Source organism: Neodiprion virginianus, chromosome 2, assembly GCF_021901495.1.
Source record: "Neodiprion virginianus isolate iyNeoVirg1 chromosome 2, iyNeoVirg1.1, whole genome shotgun sequence".
Classification (NCBI taxonomy): domain Eukaryota; kingdom Metazoa; phylum Arthropoda; class Insecta; order Hymenoptera; family Diprionidae; genus Neodiprion; species Neodiprion virginianus.
This window is the reverse complement of record NC_060878.1, coordinates 23328354-23350839: the sequence shown is the minus strand read 5'-3', so window position 1 is coordinate 23350839 and position 22486 is coordinate 23328354. Positions and strand designations below refer to the sequence as shown.

Here is a 22486-nt window from a genome sequence, read left to right as displayed (position 1 = left end):
CAGACAGCCCTTCACCGAGATATATATATATCGACGCCACGATGGAGGGGAATTTTTTTTATTAGTTGTTAAGTCAAGGCCCATATCTTTGTTAATTTTGAATAGATTTATTAAAAATTTGTATAAAACAAGTTCAATATACACTTAATAAAATACCAAAAATGCGGAACCGTATTAATTAGTTATCCCTGTGACCAAAATGCTTAAAAATCTGCCTTACCCCTAAATGGCTTGAACTCGAAAATTTATGATTGTATATGAAGAACCATAAATTAAATGTGCGTGAATAGTTTTTTATTATTTATTGTCGTTGTATAAGATTCGTATAAGCAATTTGTGTAAGATTCGAGGTTTTGCATTTCCGCGCCAAAATATATCGATTCTCGATATAACTGTAAGTTACTCCGCCTTACTTTGCGACCTCTGAGTCAGTTGCTCGATCGGAGCCTACGCGCGTGCTCGTATACATATATTTTACACCATGTAACAATATAACTCAGAACAAAACCAATGCTCAATAATTATAATTGTATAATTAATTACATTTCTATTAAACCAGTAATTTTATTTGCGTCTTAATAGAGAGCGCATAAAAGCGAATAATTCGAAAATTTCACAACTAGCGACCTTCGAATCTCCTTTCTTGTGCAACGAGTTATTGCAACTCCTGAATCATTTCTCGACCAAATTCGATAATAAACATTCACATACAGTCGTCAACGTTAATTCCGATGACTCCAAACTTGGAATTATGTTCTATCCGTTTGTAACAGATCTGATGTCGACTTTATTTTACGTTAGTCGTCTCTGGCTGCCTGGCACACCACTCGGTCTCATAAGTGTCTACGAAGCTACTTCCGTAGCGAGAAAGTTCGCCGCCTAGTGGCCGTTCATAGTACTAGTATACCGATGTTTACGATGAATATATTCTCTACTTATTTCAAATTACTGATTCAACCAGTTACGCCAAGCAAGCTTCGGTTAGATTAACAAAGTATGGCATTTGATCGATGTAAATTTTTTTTTGGCTATCTCATGTGCTTCTGTTATTTGAAGTACTCAATTATTTCTATCGCAAAACGTGCGACTTAGAAGAACAATACATAAACTTCAAGTGAAATGATATTTAGTTGATAAAATTTCGGAAGCACATAAAAAGATTCACTCGAATCAATATTTTACTCGATCGCAACAAGAAAGGCTTTTATTGAATCAAGCAATTCGCTTGACTAAATCATTTTGACAAAATCTATTTTGTTGGTTCAAGAATTCTTTTCCCTCCGTGTTTCACCAGAGACCTCCGGTGCAAGGGAGCGATCATTATACAAGGTGGTAGAATCCGATGCCGTAGAAAGGGGTAAATCGGCGGATACAACTGGGATGGAGATTGCGTGGGCGCATTTCTGATCAGACACAGGGCTGTCCTAACTGTTTTTAATCACGCCAGATTAATCTCAATCGTTCCGATAGCGGGCTGCATTTGTCAATCTCCATCATTTCCACATGTTTTACCAGATGAACTCTGTATCACATTTCGGTAAATGTTACCAACTAAATTTTTCTGCCGCAGGTAATGTGCTTGAAACTGCGTAATGCAAATTTCTTTCAACGAAAAATGTAATATATATCATCACAAAAATCACATTAAGTATCATGTTTACGAGAAAAGTCGGTAACTCGAAATAGATAATTCATCAAATTAGATGCTTAATCCGACACAAAATTGTTCCACGCGCAATTCGAGCTACATGTGATTGAAGGAATGCTCTACACTGTTCAATCCTACACAGTTAAATCTTACAACGTTCATTTCTGCACGGTGCTAATCTTATATACGCGACTTAGTTCCACTCCAAGTTTGAGAAGCTCAATGAAAAGTTGAAGACTGAGGTAATATTTAATGCGTCGCATTTTGGCAGATCTGCGTAGTTGGTTTTAAAACCTTTCCGAATGCCTACACTGAGAGAAAAAAGTCAGTGAATGTAGAAAAAAAAAAGAAAAAAAAAAGTTGGTTTCGATCAAGTTAATGCGGCGTTCACGGATAGTGGAACGAATATTTGGTTCTGACAACAATTTATAAGTTGCGCCAACTACTCTTATTGACCAAATTATTATTTAACACAAATAGGAAGATGTTCAGTCAACGAAATATTAAGTTGAACGAGCTGTATGATATAGTTAATATGAAAATCATTTTGACGATCTGAATATCCTACTTTTTGATCCATCAAATATTTGATCAACGCAACATCATGTTCTGTTAGTTTAAAAAAATCTCAGTCAACTGAACTGAATATTTGGTTGAAAAAATTACCGTTATCTACAAGCAATTAAACATCCAGTTCAGTATAGTGTTTCAATCATTAATTGAAACAACTTATTTGCTGACTGTAGTCTCATATCGTTCGGATAAACAAATCCTCAGGTTATGAAGTAAGGTAACGTTCTATTAGGATTACTATAAATTTCGATTTACGAGACTAAATAGAATTAAAGGAAGTCCTGTAATCATTTGGAATGGTTATAATCAAAAATAAAATTGAAATTTTTAGCCTAATTACGGCAGTTGGTAGATTTTACACTAAGGCGAATAACTTGCAAATATAATTTTTCGTAAGTCAGATAAAACGCATTTTCAATCTAGCCACTACGCCAGACTATCGCACAGACTTCGGGTCAACTTTTGCTCACTTAGATGATGAGATATATTTATCTTAGTGATACGAAGTTATTGCCAGATAATTTGAAAAGATTTCATAAAAAAATACAACGATTGCATCAGTATTTCAACAATTTTAAGGCAGTGAAAAAGTAGATGAAATAGTTCATTTAACGAACGAGATGCCCCCGATCAACAAAATATCTATTCGACATAAATATTTCGTTTATGTGATTGATCTAACACACTGAAAACTTGATTTTCTTTACCTTCATGTTTTCCAGCTGCTTCAGACAGTGGGTGTTGAGGTTTTTATTTCGATCATCAAAATATTCAAAAGTAGCAAAATTTATTAGCCTATTCGTAATTGCAGATGGATTTATTGAACTATTTGCAATGAAAACAATTGTGTTGTTGTTTCGACTGATACGTACATTTGTATCAAGAAAAGTATTTGCAGTTGGTCAATCATCAAAAGTTCCTGACAAAAAGCACGTTAAGTTCATTCAACCGTACGTAGTCAATGATACATAAGTTTGAACAGAAAGATTAAAATACACTTAGTTTGACGAAATGAACTTATTTACTGAATCACATATATAGGTTGATTCAAGAGGATCAAAGTTGTTTTAATAAAAAAAATATTTACTTGAAGCGATTGCGCGCATCCAACCGCAAGTACTCTCTTATTCGACAGGATCATTGAGTTGACACAAATAAATATTGTTTGGACCTATCAAATTTTCAATCTAATTAACCGCATGGTCCGAATAACTCGTTTAGTCGATTTGATCTGTCAGAATTTATTACGTCAAATACGGTATATTCATTCACACAAAATATTGACTGAAGTAACAATTTTTTACCCAACCAAATCGATTTGGTTGATTTAACGATTTGTTTCTCTTCGTGTCCGAAAGTATACATGCAAGTTCGTTATTAAAATAGCGAAGATTTAGTGACCAAGATCCTCTTAAGACTTCTGTTCTTTCGTCAGACAGTTTGCAAGAGATTATTGTGGTTCTGCCAAGCATCCGCCATACAAGTAGCCTTTTGAGGTTTGACCGCGGAGCTTAGAGAGCCTTTCACCATGCTACTTTTCATATCCCGTTAAATTTTCTCAGCTCTGATTTCAGAGCAGCTCGAAAACCACTAACGACTTCTACGGGCAAAGTTTGTGCGGCTTCATTTCCTTCCTTGCAAATACACGGAGGAAAAGGAATTGTTGAATCAACAAAGCAGATTTTCTTGAAGTCCATTTACATCAACCTAGTATCCCTTATTTGTTGTAAACATAATGACTTCAGTTCAACAATTTCGATTTAGTTAGTTTGTCAAAATGATTTGGTCAAGCGAGTTTCTTGATTCAACACAAACCTTTTTCGTCGCGATGGAATGAAGTATTGATTCGAGTGAACCTTTTAATGTGTATCCAAAATTGAGATAACTAAATATCATTTCATTTAACGTTTATGCATTGTTCGTCTAAGTCGCATGTTAGTTGTCAGAAACGACTAGGTACTTCAAATAAAATAAGTACATGAATCTAACGAAAAATGTACATCGGTCGAAAGCCATAATTTATTCATCTAACCGAAGCTTGTTTGGCAGAACTGATTGAATCAGTCAGTCCAACTTGCTTACGAGCTAAAAGAAACAACACATGCTTTGAAATAAGTAGAGAATATATTCATTGTAATCGTCGGTATACGCTTACTATAAACGGCCACTAGGCGGTGAACTCTCTCGCTATGGAAATAGTTTCAGAGACAGTTTTAAGACCGGGGAGTCTCCTACCAAGTCAAACGCTCAGAACCAAGTTTCGAGCACTGAAATTGATATTGACGACGAATGAACAAAAACTATTATAACACTATATCTATTGTTATAATTTATACTTCTCCATATACAACAGTGAGTTTTCGGGTATTCTCCATTCAATGTCGGCTAAATCTCACAAAATTTGGAGTCACCACAATTGAATGATGTGATTTGACGGACACGTTATATTTAAATAACATTGACGTTCAGTCAGTGCAAAAAGATTTTGCAGCAACAAATTTTATTATCTGCTCCAACCATTGAACTCTTGATTCAACAAAACATCATGAGTTAAAACAAGCTTAATTTGTAGTGATACAACTATTTCACATTTTTTAAACAAAACGATTGAAGTGTATTCAATCAAATTTTCAGTAATTTTAGACACTCATTTTGTTGATACAAAATTCACATTCTTGCAAGAAACTCGCGCCGTGTTATCATGAATATATTGACAGTCAGAGCATGACCGTTCAAAGGCTTATTTCCATTCGATCAAGTAATTCGTCCGACGAAAGTATTCCGTTGAATTAAGTAAGTATCGCGTTCGACGACTTTGACTATAGCATTTAGTTGAATCAAAGGTATATCACTCGACTCAAATAATCCTTTACCTTCGTGTATCATGGGTAGTGACGTTAGATCTGGTTCTTATTCGGCCCTACCGTGGGAAAAGATTTTTATACCCCAAGATTCAATTGACATCAACGCTGGATTGATTCCGTCCATCAGTTGACAATTTGAAGGACAAAAACTGTCACCTGTACGCCGTGTATTTCAATGTGCAGACATTGATATTGACAAGAAGAAAAATAGGCAATCTATCTTTCGCGGCGCGTCAACGGCAAGGGAATGAAAAATGGCAAAAGCATTTAGGTTCCGACGCAGCATGCAAGAAGAAGGGTGACACGCGAGCGGCTGGAGGGCCAAGAGTTATAAATTGTTTTCGCCGGCCAATGTCCACGGTGCACGTTTTTTAGCCCCAGACGTAGCTGAGTAATATGTCGGTATATCTATCGGCGATTTCGCATCGAGCTTCGAAACTGTAATCACAGATTAATCGTCGCGCTAATTACATTTTTGTGTTATTGCTTTAACGCTGGAGATTTTCCGGCTACAGCACAGGGGCAACTCGGTCGCTTCACTTGCGAAAGGCTCCCTGTATTCTCCGGATTAATGAACCTGGGACGCGACAAATTCGCTTCACGAACGACATATCGTGTAGATTGCTTTTGAATAAAACACAAACTTGATATATTGTTTCATCCACACGCTTCCTCGGTCATATGCTTGCGTCGAGAGTGTATGGATGATCCCACAGATGACCAAGCAACTACGTATTAGAGATGAAGTTTTTTATTTTTCTGCGACTAAAATATTATACTTTAATTTTTAAAAAAAAACTATGTTTTGTGAGTTTCAATAAAATCACGGAAAATAGATTGAAAATTCGATATTTTTAGATATATTTTGGCCTTTAAGAGAGAGTAGGCTGTATCGTGTAAATACATTACTTTAATAGTTATTTAACCCAACCTGCTATAACCTAACCTAATATCATTTCCTAAAGAGTAGTACTACGGTTTACCTTGTAGTACGATATAGCCTTATACTTTCCGCCTTATGAATGAAGTGCAAAATAATAATTTTTGGAACATTTTTTTGTACGAAAAGTTGAACATTTTGATTGACTTCTTAAATTTACAGACTGGAATGATAAAGGAATCACGATCAAATGCATGAATTTAATATTCCATAGATCATGCAGATTTTCTGAATAACATCTATACTAGGATAGTCTTTAAGTACACTGTTGATGATTTTTTCATCTGGGTCCTCGAATCCATCCCAAATAATTCAAAAACCGTCCCAAATTTTTTCGGATTTTTACTTCAACTCCTTATGCTGTGTCACGACTCACGAGGCTTTTCTTTCGCCATAACAATAGCATGAGATTTTGTGTTTTCTACTTTACACTTTATTTATTTTCCACGGAATTTTTCATGGTGAAAATCTGTATCAAACCGAGATTTATCAAGTGTAATTAGCTCTTAGCGAAGATATTTTTTCGTTCTGGGATTCACGTGTTAGGTGTACCATATCGTTGACGCGATTTTCTGAATTTTCGAAATTAAATTATTGGAAATAGTTAAAAAATGAAGCTATTAGAAATTGAATACGAAATCGTTCCGATTTCTACAATCCATCGACGTGTGACATTACCGTAATTCCACCTGCATTGACAGGGGCTGCTATCTATGTCTTGGTTATCCTCTCCCATTTGCAATGCCCTGCCTTTTTGAATATATCCATGCAATTATTTTTATACTCGTTTACTCTGTTTAGTACGATTCACATTAAATCGACTGGTATCGGAATGTCTTCGGAAATCCAATATTCATCATATTCATAATTTTCACGATTTTCACGACTTCCACGAGTTGCACTACTCTGATAATATTTTTATAATATTTTTATTGATCTCATATTGTATCGTATGACGTATCAATTTGGATATAAGTGAGCGCCTCTCTCGTTACCCTGCATTATCTCCAATTCAAATCGTTTATTTAATTTATAATTTTATTACTATTTTATAATATTTTCATAAACGTTGTAATCGAAATCTTGTATCACTACTGCAGTATGACTAATATATTTCGTCGGCTCATATTATTTATAGTTTATTATCTATTATACAGCAGCAGTAAGATTGTATATTCTTTGATACTATGTTTTACAAAACTTGTCTATACACATTGCACACAAGGATTACGCGCTTGAGGGGACTTTGTCACAGGGCGTCGAATAAATCTGTTCCTCTCTCTCTCTCTCTCTCTCTCTGTCTCTCTCTCTCTCTCTCCCCCGCCCCCCTCTCTCACACACGCGCGCGCGCATATACACACAGAGGCACACTCGCTGCTGTTTTTCCCTTCTTCAGATTCACGCCGTGCTTTTTACCCTTCGCATGGACGGTCATCTTCTTTCCTGGTAGGTCTTTATGGTTCTGGCCCGAGTCTCATTTCCTGGCACCGATCACCGAAACTCAATCAAGTACGTATAATTTCACAAGAGGATAAGAAAGAAAAAGAAGTAAAGGCGACAGGAAGAAAGAAAGAAAGAGAGAGTTATACAAGAAGGGAGTGGAACGAAGAAAGGATTAGAGGGAGAAACCTCTGTCTGGTGATAACGTGAAAGCTAGTGTATCTCTGAAGAGGATGCTACAGTCAGTTTTTACTGAGAGTAAAATGTCACTGCTTTTGTCGTGGCATCATCGAGGCCTACGCACCAATAAAGTGAAAATGCCGATCAAGTATATCCAAAAACTCTGTAGTTTCCGTACTCCTATAATATACGGTACAGGAATACACTTCTTGGCAACATTTTTCGGGTATTCTCATTCGGCACTGCACATGAAATTGCGCTGACTATGGCAGTTTTACATTCGTGATACGTAGGCTTTGATGATCGTCAAAATAAGTGACCTGACTGCAGCATCCTCAACCCTTTGCGAAACAGCGTCTCATATATATATATATATATATGAGACAACTTTTTTCGATCGGTAATTCAAAACTTACATTTAATTTTTGAGATATTATCGCTGGCGTTTTTTTTTTTTTTTTTGCATATTTGAGCTTCTAGGATGTCAATGTTGAGGTTTTAAGAGATATTATGAAGATTCCGCGAATATAATAAGCGCTATAAATAAAAAAGTCTTGAAAGCTTGTTTTGACAGAATAAATGTAATTGTGGGAAGATTATGTGGACTAGAGAAGTGTAACTCGGTAATATTGGGTTTTCGGGGTTGCCAAAAACGAATCCAACGTCAGGAATTCAAAATTCAAGATGCTGGATCCAATATGTTGCACTGAAAGTACAAAACTTGATCCTATTCGATTGAAATTTGTTACTCGGGGGTTTCCGGGGTCATATTTGGTGGCTGAAAAGACTCCTCAGTGTGCATTTTCGAGCCATTCCGATCACTTTCACATTTTCAGTCCGCCATATTAGATCAACCAAAATGACTTATGACAAAATAATCTTCAACAAAAAGAACCTTAACCAACAATATTAATACGGAGGCCGAACTTGATCTAACCTTTGCATTGCGACAGTCACCTTCCGCGTCTTTCGCACGGGATGGTGCGTTGTGATTTCGGTTCTTTTTTATTCAATAATATTTTTGGTTAAGTTTGTTTTTATTACAGGTTATTTTTGTCACGAGTTATTCTTGCCACAAGTTATTTTTATCGTGAGTTATGTTTTACAAGTTATTTTTGCATGAGTTATTAAGGTCAGTTACCGTGAATTTTATATTATATTATCGACATTTCACGAGCCTGTTTGTACAAGATACTGTAAGATCTGTTAGCCTCGAACAAATTTCGTTTGGTTTTAGTTTTTTTGCGTGTGTTCCTTTCACTCCTGTCCCCAAGTACACATCTGCCAAATTATGGTCGCCGAGGCCTGAAATTGGTCGGCATCATTTTCGATATCTTTTATAGTTTCATTTAATTATTACCTACTCATTTGATTTTGCATCGTTGGCACTCTGTGCGTGTCACCCAACTAGGGATGGGCAACATCTGAGTACATTTGTACTTAAATTACCCTCAGTAATTACGAACGATACTTATGTACTAGAAATTGACTAAATATCGAGTCCTGATGTACTTCGCAGTTTATGAAATACAAATTATTAACTACAAATTTATATAGGACTTTTTGAAATAGAAAGTACTAAGTGCAACTATATTTTGTACTTTGTGAATTAGGAAATAGTAATTAAAGTTGTACAATTAGTGTAAAAACTTACATGCTAATTTAGCATTTTGTGACATTCTTAAATACCTGAAGATTATTTTATATGAGAAAATATTCAGCTGTAAATTCGAACTAGTTGCAACGTACATTTTTGGGGAAGAATTTGTTCATTTTCTGAAAAATATAACAGTAAAAACAAAAATGAGCAAGAAATTATAACAATAATAAAGAAGAAGTTTAAAGTTTCTCCGGCAAATATGGTAAATATCAGAACTAATTTGAAATTTTATGTATACATCAATAAAACAGCTGCTAGCATGAACGATACAACCGCGTAAATTTAAAATGATAAGATCACATGTAATCATGTTTGAAAGAAAAAAATGGATTTACCAAGTCAGCCTATTTTTCGATTTATGTACTTTGTAATTACAGCACTGACAAGTACCAAGTACATCAATACCGCAGTACTTTGAAATGACTAGAATTATAAATACAAAGTACATCATTACTTAGTACTCATTGCATTGCTGAATACAAAATCCATCTGTACTGGATAATTGATAATTTGATCAGTATTAAGTAATTTTATACTTTTATACACTGAACTTGAAAAGTACAAATCCTTGCACCTAACACTATTATTCCATTCAATTTTCTCCGCCTCTTTCTTTTCTCATCAGTTGACTGATTTTATATCATCTAGTTTAGGGTGTTTGCTAACGCGTCATGTCCGGGCCTTGATTCTCGCATGGCTCACACGGCCGTTAAGCCTGTGCTCAAGTGACTTCCGGAAGTCAGCCTGAAGTTGTTTAGAAACTCGGTAAAGTCTCGTCCCAGGTAAGACATTCTATTCGACATCGACTGTGATGAAGTTTCCCAAATGCGGTTTATACGATGTCATGCCGTATCTGCGTCGTTCTGTACAGATGTAAATAAATCAAGTATGTTGCACTTTCAGAAGTTTAGTTGTAAGATTCATTGTATCTCCGAATTTCAATCAGACGTACAAGTACTGATCTGATAGGGTTACTCTACGAGAATCAAATTGAATAACCTTACGAGAACCTGACGAGGTTTACCCTGCCATTTCCGCATTACGTTGTTACAAAGCAGGTTCCAATCGAGTTATCCTATCAAGACCCTATGACCAAATCGAATTCGCCCAACCGATCCTTATGTTGGTCTCGGATTACATTCCATTCAAAAAAGCACAATCAACGAGACGCCATTTAAAGAAAATCCTTTATAGATTTTTTTCTCTCCGATGCACTATTGATTCACAGAGGGAAAGGATTATTTGTGTAAAGTGATATTCGTTTGATTCAACTAAATGCTATAGTCAAAAGCGGCGAACACAATACTTAATTGATTCAATAAAATACTTTTTCTTCATACCTCGGTCGAAAGTACGTACTTTCGGCCCTGATTTCAAGGCAGAAAGTCTAACTTTTCCGCCTTGCTAACGCTATGGATGCGCCCTCTACAACAGCGGAAATAAACATGTCTCTCGTGCATGCCGGTACGCGAGACTGCCACAACTGCCGTCATTGCCGGCTACTACCACATAGTTAACCATAACTGTGTTATTGTTTTTCCGCAGGATCGAGAGATAACCTTAAAGTTCTTTAATTTATATTGATTAGATTTTAATTAGATACTCAAAAATAAAATACAACGAGTGAAATCACCTCGAGTGACTAATCTATGGACGAGGAAGAAGTGATCAGAGATTTTGATGCAGAGGCTGACTTAATAATACAAACCGGCACATTACCAAACAAGTCAGCAGACAGGTACAAATTAGTCTACGATGCGTACAAAAAATGGAAGATGGACCGTACAAGTTCTGTGTCAACTTCAGAAGAGATTAATTTGATTGTATGTTTTAAAAAATTGAGTAAGAGGTTAAGCCCTCCAACTCTATGGTCCTTTCGATCAAGGTTAAAAAAGACCTTAAGTGCAAACGAAAATATTGACATTAATAAATTTCAAAATTTGACAAGTTTTATTAAAAACAATTCTAAAGGACATAAATCTAAAAAGTCATTAATCTTTGAGTGGAATCAAATAATGGACTTTATAAATAATGCACCAGACCTCACACATTTAGTTACAAAGGTAGGTACTAAAATTAATTTTATCAAGCTCTTCACTAAATCAAAATCTCATTTTTATAATAATAATTATTATTATTATTTCAGGTTATTCTTATATTTGGCATTTGTGGGGCCATGCGATGTGATGAGCTTAGTAAAATTGAATTGGATAATATCAAAGATCTTGGTGATAAGTATCTTGTTTCTGTTAGCGAAACGAAAAATGATGTTCCTCGTAAATTTATAATTGGGGAACATTTTTATCCCAAGGTCAAGCAATACAGCTCTTTGAGACCTGAGGAACCTTTTACCAACAGATATTTTATCAAATATTATAATGGAAAATGCCTGAAGCAAGTAATCGGTAAAAATAAAATCGGTGAAACGCCTTACTTGATAGCATCTTATTTAAAATTGCCCAACTCTAAAAAGTATACTGGACATTGTTTTCGGAGAACTAGCGCGACATTATTATCTAACTCAGGTGCTAATATACCAATGATGAAACAGTCAGGAAGATGGAAATCTACAAATATTGCACAAGGTCATTTTTTTAATCAGATTGTTTATAATATGATCGTTGAAAATGAGTTTATTATATTCATATTTAGTTCTTGAATAGGTACTGAAATGATACTGATTTTGTTTCTGAAAATCTTATTCAACTTTTTACAGGATATGTGAAGAATTCGATGAAAAATCGAGAAAAAATTTATGAAAGCATAAACTATATAGCCGCATCCACTGTAACTGATCCAGAACCATAAACAAGTTCAGCGAAAAACGACTGTTCAGTTAAAATAACAAATCCAAAAAATTCTGATGAACTTTCACATGCTAAAGTAGACTTTCACACCTTTTCTGACGATTTTGAAATTGATGATGAGGATCTTGCTAGGATTGATGAACTTGATGAACCTGAAATACCGAAGTCACCACAGGTGTTTTTCAGAACCGCGAGTAACAAAAAAATTCTCGAACCTAGGAATAAACAAATGATAAAACCTAGTCATTTAAAAAAAAAACCAATTTTGGTTTTTTCAAAAAACAAAAACAATAAACTACCGCAAAATCCGATCAAAATGATCGGAACCGATCATTGTACAAGCGAACAAACGTCACAATCAATCTCTTTTAATCCAACTACTGATCTAAATCCGGGTAATATTTATCAAAACTGTACATTTCACGGAAATATCATCAACAACTTTTATTTCGATTGCGATAAATAGAAAGATGACAAAAATAATAATTTATAATAGTACTATCATATAAATTTAATAATTTCGTTCTTTTTTATGCTAATACAATAAATAATATATTTGTTATTTATTTATAATTATAATTTTAATTCATTACTAAAGATATTTGTTCAAATTTATATTTTTCTTCCAGTATAATTGTATTTGATGCCTGCCTCCGACCAGCAGCACTCGCTTTGCTCGTGCACAAATGTCGGGCAGGCATTAAAAAAGGATATGCATATTTATCTATCGTACTTTCGACCGGGTATGAAGAAAAATAGTATACACCACACGGGCCGATAGTATGAAAGTCCGGAACTGTGCGCCGTGGAGCCCTCGGCTTCGCCTCGGGCCCTACTCCGCGCAGTGCAGAAAATTCATACTTTCGGCCCTAGTAGTGTAATATACTATAAGTTTTTTTTATGATTTAAAAACTAGTATATGAAATGTTCGCTCGGCAGACCTGAATTGTTCGATTAAAAACAATGTGAAGGGCCACAGAAAAATGTTCTGCCACCATGGTAGCGCTGAGTTGTCAATTGACAGCGCTTCAAAAATGTAAAAAAAAAGGTGTGCTAAATCATTTGTTCGTGTCTGCCTCTTGGACTGATGGTCAGAATCGTCCTCAAAACGTTGAAAATCCAGAGGCAGACATCCAGACTCCTGATTTTCCAAAGGCAGACCATTTGAATATAAATTTTTTTTTCAACTCTACGCTCGCGCCAAGCCACAAGTAAAAAATTCTGCGCCTACAAAATGTTAATAAAAATAATTAATGTTACATACAAGCAACCGACAGGAACAATTTTAAAAACATATTTCAAAAATTCGGGTTCTAAATCTGTTACCTGCCGTCCCGCAGGTATAAAATGAACTGTATAGTTTGTCTTTCTTTCTTAGAGAGAAGAAAGTGAGAACGTTATAACTCCGTAGAGAGTTGGGGCATACCTATACATAGATATATGTGCAGGTATATACCTATACATATATAATAAATTGTTAAATAATTATTTGTTTAAACAATTTGGTTAATAACTTTTGGGCAATATTATTATTGATGATTGTTGTTCATAGCATGCCGAATGTTGTTGATTTTTGTCAGATTTTTATTAAGTAACAAAGTACGAAAAGTCTGATCGTATGTATACAATTTTTGGCTGGGACGATCCACGACATACATCCTTAAATTTATTTGCGTCTTCTGATGTTGTAATAAACTGGTTTTTTTTCTTTTTTTTTTATTGGATCCAATAAAAAAGGCTGAACAATATAATAATACTAAAACTATTAATACCAACAATAAATAGCCGTAATACCCACTTTCCCTTGATTCTGCGTGAACTTCAAAAAATGGTACACCTCAAAATCAGTGACCAAAATGTCTGCCAACTTTTTTTTGTATTCGGGTAGCCCTATTGAATCGAATGGACGGAACTAGAACGACGAACAAATGATTTAGTAGAGTTTTTTTACATTTTTACAACTACGTTCCATGATAATGCAGGGCCCTGCATGTCTGCCTCTGGATTTTCAACGTTTTGAGGACGATTCTGACCATCAGTCCAAGAGGCAGACACGGACACATGATTTATTACCCCCTTTTTTTTAAATTTTTGAAGCGCTGTAACTCAAAAACGCAGGGATGTAGGACCTTAATTAACTGGCCCAAACCGATTTGTATTAATCTTAACTTTCATCCCTATCGATATGAAAGACGAACAAATCATTTACCAAAATGGCAGCCAGCTTCCTAACTATAGATTGAAGTGAATGGACTTCAACAAAATCTATTTTGTTGGTTCAAGAATTCCTTTACTTCCGTACAGTATGAATGAACGTAGTCAACAGGAGAGATTTTATACATGGTAAATCAAACCGCATTGAGCGTAAATCTAACCGTGAATTGAACGATATCTATGCATATCAATGTTAATTTGATCGCTATAGCACAATGAAGACCATGCTGTTTGTAGACAGATGGGCAACAACTAATTACTAGAGATGATGTATATCTATATGGGACAGTCTATACCATTCGGATTTGGCCCGCGGTTTTCTTTATAATTGTTCTCACTTTGAAAGGTACTCGTTGTTTTTTTAAAGATTTTTTCGACAGGGTTTTAATTTTCTACTATTTTTCAAAACCATGTTATTGATCGACGCAAATTAAAAATCTGGAATGATTTTCAAAAATCTTGTGTGACATCAAATTGTTTCAGCAGCCATCTATAGTAGAATGACTTCCGCTTCTAATTTACTATGTTTTTTTTTCGGAAAAAGTTTGAAAACAGTAAGAAGGAAAAATCTCTATACTCCGGCTCTAAGCTTAAGAAAGTTGATACCTGACACATGATTTTTCAGATTTTTAAATTGTATCGATCAATAGAATGGTTTTAAAAAATTGTTCAGAATTGAAGTCGTGTTAAAAAAGCCTAAAAAAAAATCGAGTGCCTTTCAAAGAGAGAACAATTTTATAACAAATCGCGGGGCAAATCCAAGAGGTTAAGGGTCAGACACAGGTCGAAATGCTATGGACTGCCCCATATACAGTATAATATTGTACATACTATGTTTTGAAATTTTAGTTAATGTTACTGCTGTTTAAAAAGAGGTTTCGTGCAAAAAATAACTTGTGCAGTCTGCCAGTTTTACTAAAAACATAATCAGTTGTAAATTAAACAAAGTCGAAGCCATTAATGAAATTTCATTAAAATTGATCTGACCATTTTCCATTTATTGTTGACCGATTCTAATCGCAATCTATTCAGTTCCAAATCGGAATGAAACACATCGATTTAGATCAAGATCATCTAAACCCATTTGTTAGTTTTCGAAATATCGTCGGGTAAAGAATTCAAGTGAAAAACGAACTTTTTATTTTCGGGGTAGATTACAATAACTTCCCCTGTTGAAAGATCGGCGAGTTGATAATCTCTGCAATGACATATATCTTTATAACAGCTTCCTGTACGAAGCTTGCAGCTCGTATCTGAGCAGATTGTATATTTCAATGTTTCCTGGCCAAGTTCATATCAGCCGCATTGAGCAAAGAAACGCTGAGCGCTCCGGCGTTTTTTTCACGCATTTACACAATCACGCAAACGTATTTAAACTTCAGCCATTATTCTGTGTCAACTTATCAACCTTAAGGGTAGAAATTTTTTATTTGTATTTATTGCAGTTTAAATTTAGTTGATTTGCACTACATATAAAACTTTGGTTTACCTAATATTTCGAATAATTGTTACTTCTAATTTTCTTATAACCTGAACGCATTGTTATTGTTGCTACTCTCATTTAAGTAAGATCTGTTGTCAACACAGCATGACTTAGGTATTGTGTGAATTAACAGATTTTCGACCAGCAATAAAAGGTGAACAATGTTCGTTTTTTCATTGATATATCCTAAAAGAATTCAATTTCATTTTCATTCATTTGAAGACTATTTGATTTCCTCCAACGTGGCAAGTCGTCCAATTTTCATAGAAATTATTTACGCGTAACGTAAAATAACCTCAATTTTTGACATCGAAATCAAACACCTTTTCACATCATTCGGTATCCTTATGGATTTAAACTCAGAATCCTTACGTAAGCTTTGTTCTTCAAAGATACCCACTTTTCAGAAATATCTCCATTATTTAACATAACGGGTTGACTAAATCTATGTGAATTATGAAAATCGATTTTTCAAATATGTTGTTCTCCGAAAGTATAATCCTTTTTGTATATGCCTTTAATCCTTTAATGCACCCTGAGATACTCAGCGTCCCACCTTTTTCTTTGCAAATTTTTTTATTTAATAAAATACTTTTTTGGTAACAACTGCCGAGTTTTTTTGGTTCCAGATTATTTGTAGATATATTATGGAATGTTTAAAGTATATCCCTGAATTTAAAATTCTTTAAAAATTACTGAGCCAGAAGCGGCCTTATATTACTACTCTTCTCTGTTGTTGACGTTCGCCACAACTGATAATTGAAACATAATGAAGAATTTTATAACCCCAAACTGAAAGATTTGAAGTGAGCACATGAGGTAAGTATCACTATATCAGTATCTTTCATAGATAAGAGAAACACGCTATTTTACGTTTTTACGTGTTCTTACTGCAATGAAAGTTGCGATACTAATTCGTAGTATTTCAAATTGTAAATACACTGTAAACGAAAATGAATAAAAACATTCAAAGACCACGATGATTTTTATGTTATCTATCCATTATTTTTCGTTTATATCCGATGTTCACAAAGTATTTCTTTTCTTCGAATATTGACGTAACTGTTCAGACTTAGTCTATAAGAGATGAAAATTGACAGTAATCTTGTTTGAGATGGCATACTATCCAATCCTACGATTTTCAGGGTCGTGGATTTTAGAAATTGTACACCGAAAATTTTCCAAAATTTGAAACACGCGATATCACTTTTTAGCCGATTCGTTACTCACGAACACCATGGTTTCTCATGCGTAAAATACGCCGTGAGCGTAATGGATATTACTGCATTCACTGCTATATCTCGATCTGCCGGAAAATTCAGCGCTTCAGAGAAATTATCCCGCAAATATCTCGCATTCTTTATTTCGAATGAATTAAAAATAGAAATGAAAACATGACTACCATGGATATGAATTTTTGCGAGCGTTATGGAATACGTAATTAATGTCGGACGGAAAATCAGCAGTTTTTCGAGCAATAAATCTTTTATTCCAAACATTCATTGCGTGTTTCTCACACTTTCCTTCTCTTTTGAATGACGAAATTGTTTCAAATTTTGGAAACAAAAGTGAGTACGAGGTAGCTGCATTAAGTATATATTCGTACATAGAAAGAAATCTTGAATGAACAAAATAGATTTTGTTGGAGTCCGTTCCCTTCAATTTAGTATCTCTTATTTGTTCCAAATACGATGACTGCAATTCAATAATTTCGATTTGGTCAGTTTGTAAAAATAATTTAGTCAAGCGAAACCCTTGATTCAACAATAGTTGAATAATTATAATGTTTAGTCAGTGCGAAAGATTTTTGTAAGAATAAATTTCACAACCTGTTTCAACGATTGTAGCATTGAATTCTTGACTCAACAAAGCATGAATCAAAACAAGCTTAATTTGTTCTGACACGACAATTTCATACTATTAAAACGAAAAGATTGAGGTGCGTTAAATCAAATTTATAGTCATTTGAACCACACATTTTCTTGATACAATATTCTACATTATCGCAAGAAACTGACGCCGTGTTGTGTCGTGAATAAATTGATAGTCTGCATGATCATTCAAAGACTCGATTCAATTCTATATTAAATCACAAGTATTTCGTCCGACAAAAGTGTTTTGGTGAAATAAGTAAGTATCGTGTTCGCCACGTTTGACTATAGTATTTATTTGAATCAAACGATATCACTTGACTGAAATAATTCTTTCCCTCCGTGTGGTTACACCCGCCTAATGTGATTTCATAGATATTACGGTTCAGACAACTGTTCCAGAATAATATACGTTCTCCTCGTCGCGCCTTACATATTGAACAGAACATGATGTACCTAATTCGTAACTTTTAATCCTATACATAGACACATGTGCTCACAGTGGCATTCAATCACAGACATGACATTACCTCTAGTCTGGTTGGTCGTTTTGTGAATTCTAAATTATGTCAGGTCTTCCGATACAGCTTACTCCAAATAATACCTTAACAATTTATTCCTCACAAAATAAAACAGATTTTCACTACGAAGAACGATTCATCTCTTAATATTTTGATCATAGTCTAAAAATTAACACGCTGCTGACTCTAAGACGTTCAATTGAACCAATGCAAATTATACGAGTGAGGACTTTTTCTCATACGTTACAGAATTTAATTTGATTTTCAATATTCGTTCTTTGTGAGTGAATTGTATGAGATTATGTTGGATTGTAACGACGTCTTCCACAAACATTTTCTCGCTTACGATGAATATCGAAAAAATAATGTAAAATGTAGATTTTGTTAGATTACAAACATTTGTCTGTCATGTGATGAAGGACTGTGTCAATATTAATTATAAATCCGGTGTAAATTCAAGCAATAACAATAAACTATGGAAACTATGCAAAATTTTGGAAACTTGTTCAGAATGAGTGAACGCAGTTTTGATGAATTCGATGCGTTATCGATACTTCTGTCAATTTTGCAATTACATCCGTAATGCAAACTTGCTGAAGCCTACTTTTCGGTAAGGAGTGAGAGATTAGAATTGTCAATCGACAAAAGGACCAGAATATTAAATTTTCATACACGCAAGAATCTTATTTATAAAATTTAAAAATGTGGATAGTCCTAGCATAGAAAATTGTAAGTACAGAAAGTCGAAATACAGTACGACAAAACATAGAACGACAAAATCGAGATTCTATACACGATTCTTTAGTATCGATAGAGATTCTGATGATTCTACAGTTCGGCGTTCTACGTTCTGACCTTCCTATTATTTTACTTCTCCATACCTTAAACATTTTTAAATTCTATGAATTAAGATTTAGCTTCTTTAAAAATTCGATATTGTGGTCCGTCAATTTTTCGATCTTTCTATATTTTTACCCCTACCCTCTTTCAACGTATTGACTCGAATTTAAGTAGAACTTAATTTAAATTTTAACTGATGGCAGAGCATAATACGCGCTTGAGGCGTGCTTACACTTCAGCTTAATTTTATTGTCCCTATGTAATTAGGCCTGAGCCGCTCAGTTAACTGCGTGCTAACTGCATCGAAATTCCCTTGTTATCATGAACATAAGACTTAAGAAGTGGATAATAATGAGATTCTATCACAATACAAAATCTTAATTATGAGAATTAAAGCTTGAATAAGCTTTTGATGATGATACGCAAACTCGTCAACGTCTTTCACGAATCATTAATATTTTCGCCCAAAACGCGAAATCATTAATTAATAAAGTACACCTTGACTGAATTGTAACGAAAACGTCACTGTGTCCTTAACCTTCCAATTCATTTCAATCAATTTTTATTTCTCAAACTACTTTTTTGGTAACAACAGTTTTTTGGTACCACGTGGTCCCCGAAATATTTCTGATTGTGAGTCTAAAAAAATTCAAATTTTGTTTATTTACTTATTGCAATTACAGCACATGTAAACAAATGCTCGAAATTCGTACTTTTCCATGAAAACAAGAATTTTCTGCTAATCTACCATCAAAATCCGAATGCCAATTTTTACACAAACTTAATACACACCAGAGAAAAATTTTATCTTGAAAAAGTAGACCTCTCATTTATGTTGAGTATACGTGGAGAATACATGAAACATAACATGAGTTACATCGTTGAAATCGAAAATCGCATTGTCAGATCGCTACTTTTCGTTTCATTCTTGTCACTCCCGACGTACCATTTGACCGAATTTGGCATATAACTCAAATCAATTAGCTTGGTATTTTCGCCGAAATGGAGTTCAATGATTTTATCCAACGAACGTAAATATATAGAAGAGCCGGCAGAAGAATAATAATAAGTAAAAAACCTCATTCTATTCGATAACCTGGAATGTATATTCTGATAATATTAGGGAAAATAATAGTGATCGATTGATAATTTACCTTGTGATTGAAACGGAGAACGTCCCGAGGGGGTAGCTCGTCGATCAAACTTCCATTCCGTGCGTCGTGTAAACCAGTTTGATTCCTATTTCACTTTTCGACAGTTAAACTTTCGATCATTTGTAACTTATCACTCCAATGTAAAGTAATCGGACAGAGGCATTTCAGACAATAATAACGAAAAGAAAAGCGTTTGCGTGATATGGTAGAACAAGGGCATATAGGGTCTTATTGCGTGTCGCGATATTCATTCACTTATTCATACATTAAACGCGTTTCCTTTCTTCCGGGTTTTCCGTCATCAGGGAAACGGCAACTTCAAAATACTTCATCACCAGAATACTCAACGATTCTCCCTTCTTTTTTTTTTCTTTTCTCGCCAATTCTTATCAAGACAACGTTACACAGTTTTCAAAATTAACTTGATTTCAATTCCACAGCATTTATGAAATAAGTTATGTACCAATACTGCTCCACAGCTAACGAATTTCAAATATTTTACCGCAAGAAGCCCGCATACTTATAATGATATGGATTGGTTAATTTTGTTTTTTTAGTTTCCGTACAATTACAAAGTTAGTAGCGATGAGCAATTTCAAGGTTTATTATACTGGTAACAATATACATTTATTACGATCAGTGATATAAGGACGCGTGACTTGATTCAAATGCAAAACAAACAAGTGAAGATTTGAACGCGAAACACACCGCGAGTCATGAACTCCCATATTCGATTTTGATATGCAGGTGCGAAGAATGCAAAGAAAAGTTTTAAACAAACGCGAATAAATTATCAGGAAGACTGAGTTTGTGCAACGGACGAACGGTTGAATCGGGGAGAAAAGTTTGGGTGGGAAAATATTCTTCAAGTTATTATGAAATTCGCAAAAAGACGCGCCAAAAATAATCCCGACATGCTCGTCCTTAGCTGGCTAGGCTCACCGAGTGGTTTGGCTGACGGACGCGCGACGGGAATTCAAGTGAGCGTCAACGGCGTTCCGACGTCGCCGACGACGCGCGTCAGTTCCGCGACGACGTCGCGCAAGCGCTTCCTGATAGATGCGCGATGCCTCTTACGAAGCGGGGGGCGAAACGTGCGTTCGACCACAGATTAATAAAATCATCACCGTGTTACAGATTCAATACACATTTGATGTGGGTGAATATCAATCTCGATTCTCTCATCATAGACAAATTTGAGGGACCATGTTAGTGTAACGGATCGAAAAGTAGCTGATTTTCGCGATTTTTTTTTTTGAAGGATAAAATACGATGATCAGTCTGATTTTTTGTATGCCCAATCGAAGCTCTCGTGAAGAGTAGAAAATAAACTTTTATACGTTTATTTTCATTTTATTTATGTTTATTTTATAAGATTGAGAATGACTTAGAAAAAAAGGAGTCCTCACGGTGTACACGATTATGGCCGTAAATATTGTCTGAAATAAAATTTCTAAAAAGATTATTAATCAGTACGAAAGCCGCTATCTTGCTATGAAGATTCTTTTTTTTTTTTTTTTATCAAAAGTGAAACAATGGCGGCGCGCGGCGGTTTCAACAAAAAGTATAGAAGTTAGCCTAAGGTTCTTTCAGGCAATAGAATTCTGTGAATACAGGTTCGATCCGGATGCCCTTTTTCACAAAATAACAAATGCCACCTTTACAGAGATCTATGATTACGATATTTTCCAGGTCTGGTTTATGGCAATCAAGACTTTCTTTCATTTATTATTTACATTAATGTAATTGAGATAAATAGTCTGACTCAATATGTGAACAATATCGTCTGAAGAAGGATCACTAACTCAAAAAAACAATTTAGTGTACCGTAGAAATTAATCTGTCCGTCTCACTCATAGAATACCATTCTCCGGAAAATTTTGTGACCATCTACTATTGTATTTATTTAATAGGACTAGTGAAGAACATTCTCTAGTCTAGCCTTTTAACTGGCTTAGGAAGTTTTTGCGTAACGTGGAGATTAGGGTGTCCCGTATTTAGGGTGTAGACAAATTTTTTCAAGCATACCCCCTAAATTAATTTCAAATAATTCAAAAACCTTGGCCTAATTTTTTCAGATTTTTATCTCAACTCAAACCCGTGCCGACAACAGGGTGGATTTTCTCTTTTAAAATACACGTGTTTTGGACACGTTCTCAGTATATTTTATTATAAAAGTAATAATGTTCAAAAAGAAATGGGTAACCGCGAGACTTTAGTGGGCATTAGTGCTGATGTATGAGAAAAAAGTCACATCATACCATACAATCTCGACGAATTTGCACTTCCTG

General features: G+C 34.8%; 1 protein-coding gene across 1 annotated transcript in view; it reads right to left on the bottom strand.

Annotated features, from left to right (window-relative positions):
- Positions 1-21151, bottom strand: part of LOC124297785 (5-hydroxytryptamine receptor 2A) — a 152441-nt gene extending 131290 nt beyond the window's left edge. Inside the window, exon 1 of the mRNA XM_046749099.1 lies at positions 20196-21151. The gene's annotated coding sequence lies outside the window, so the exon portion shown is untranslated. The remainder of the gene's footprint in view (positions 1-20195) is intronic.
- Positions 21152-22486: the final 1335 nt, after the last annotated feature.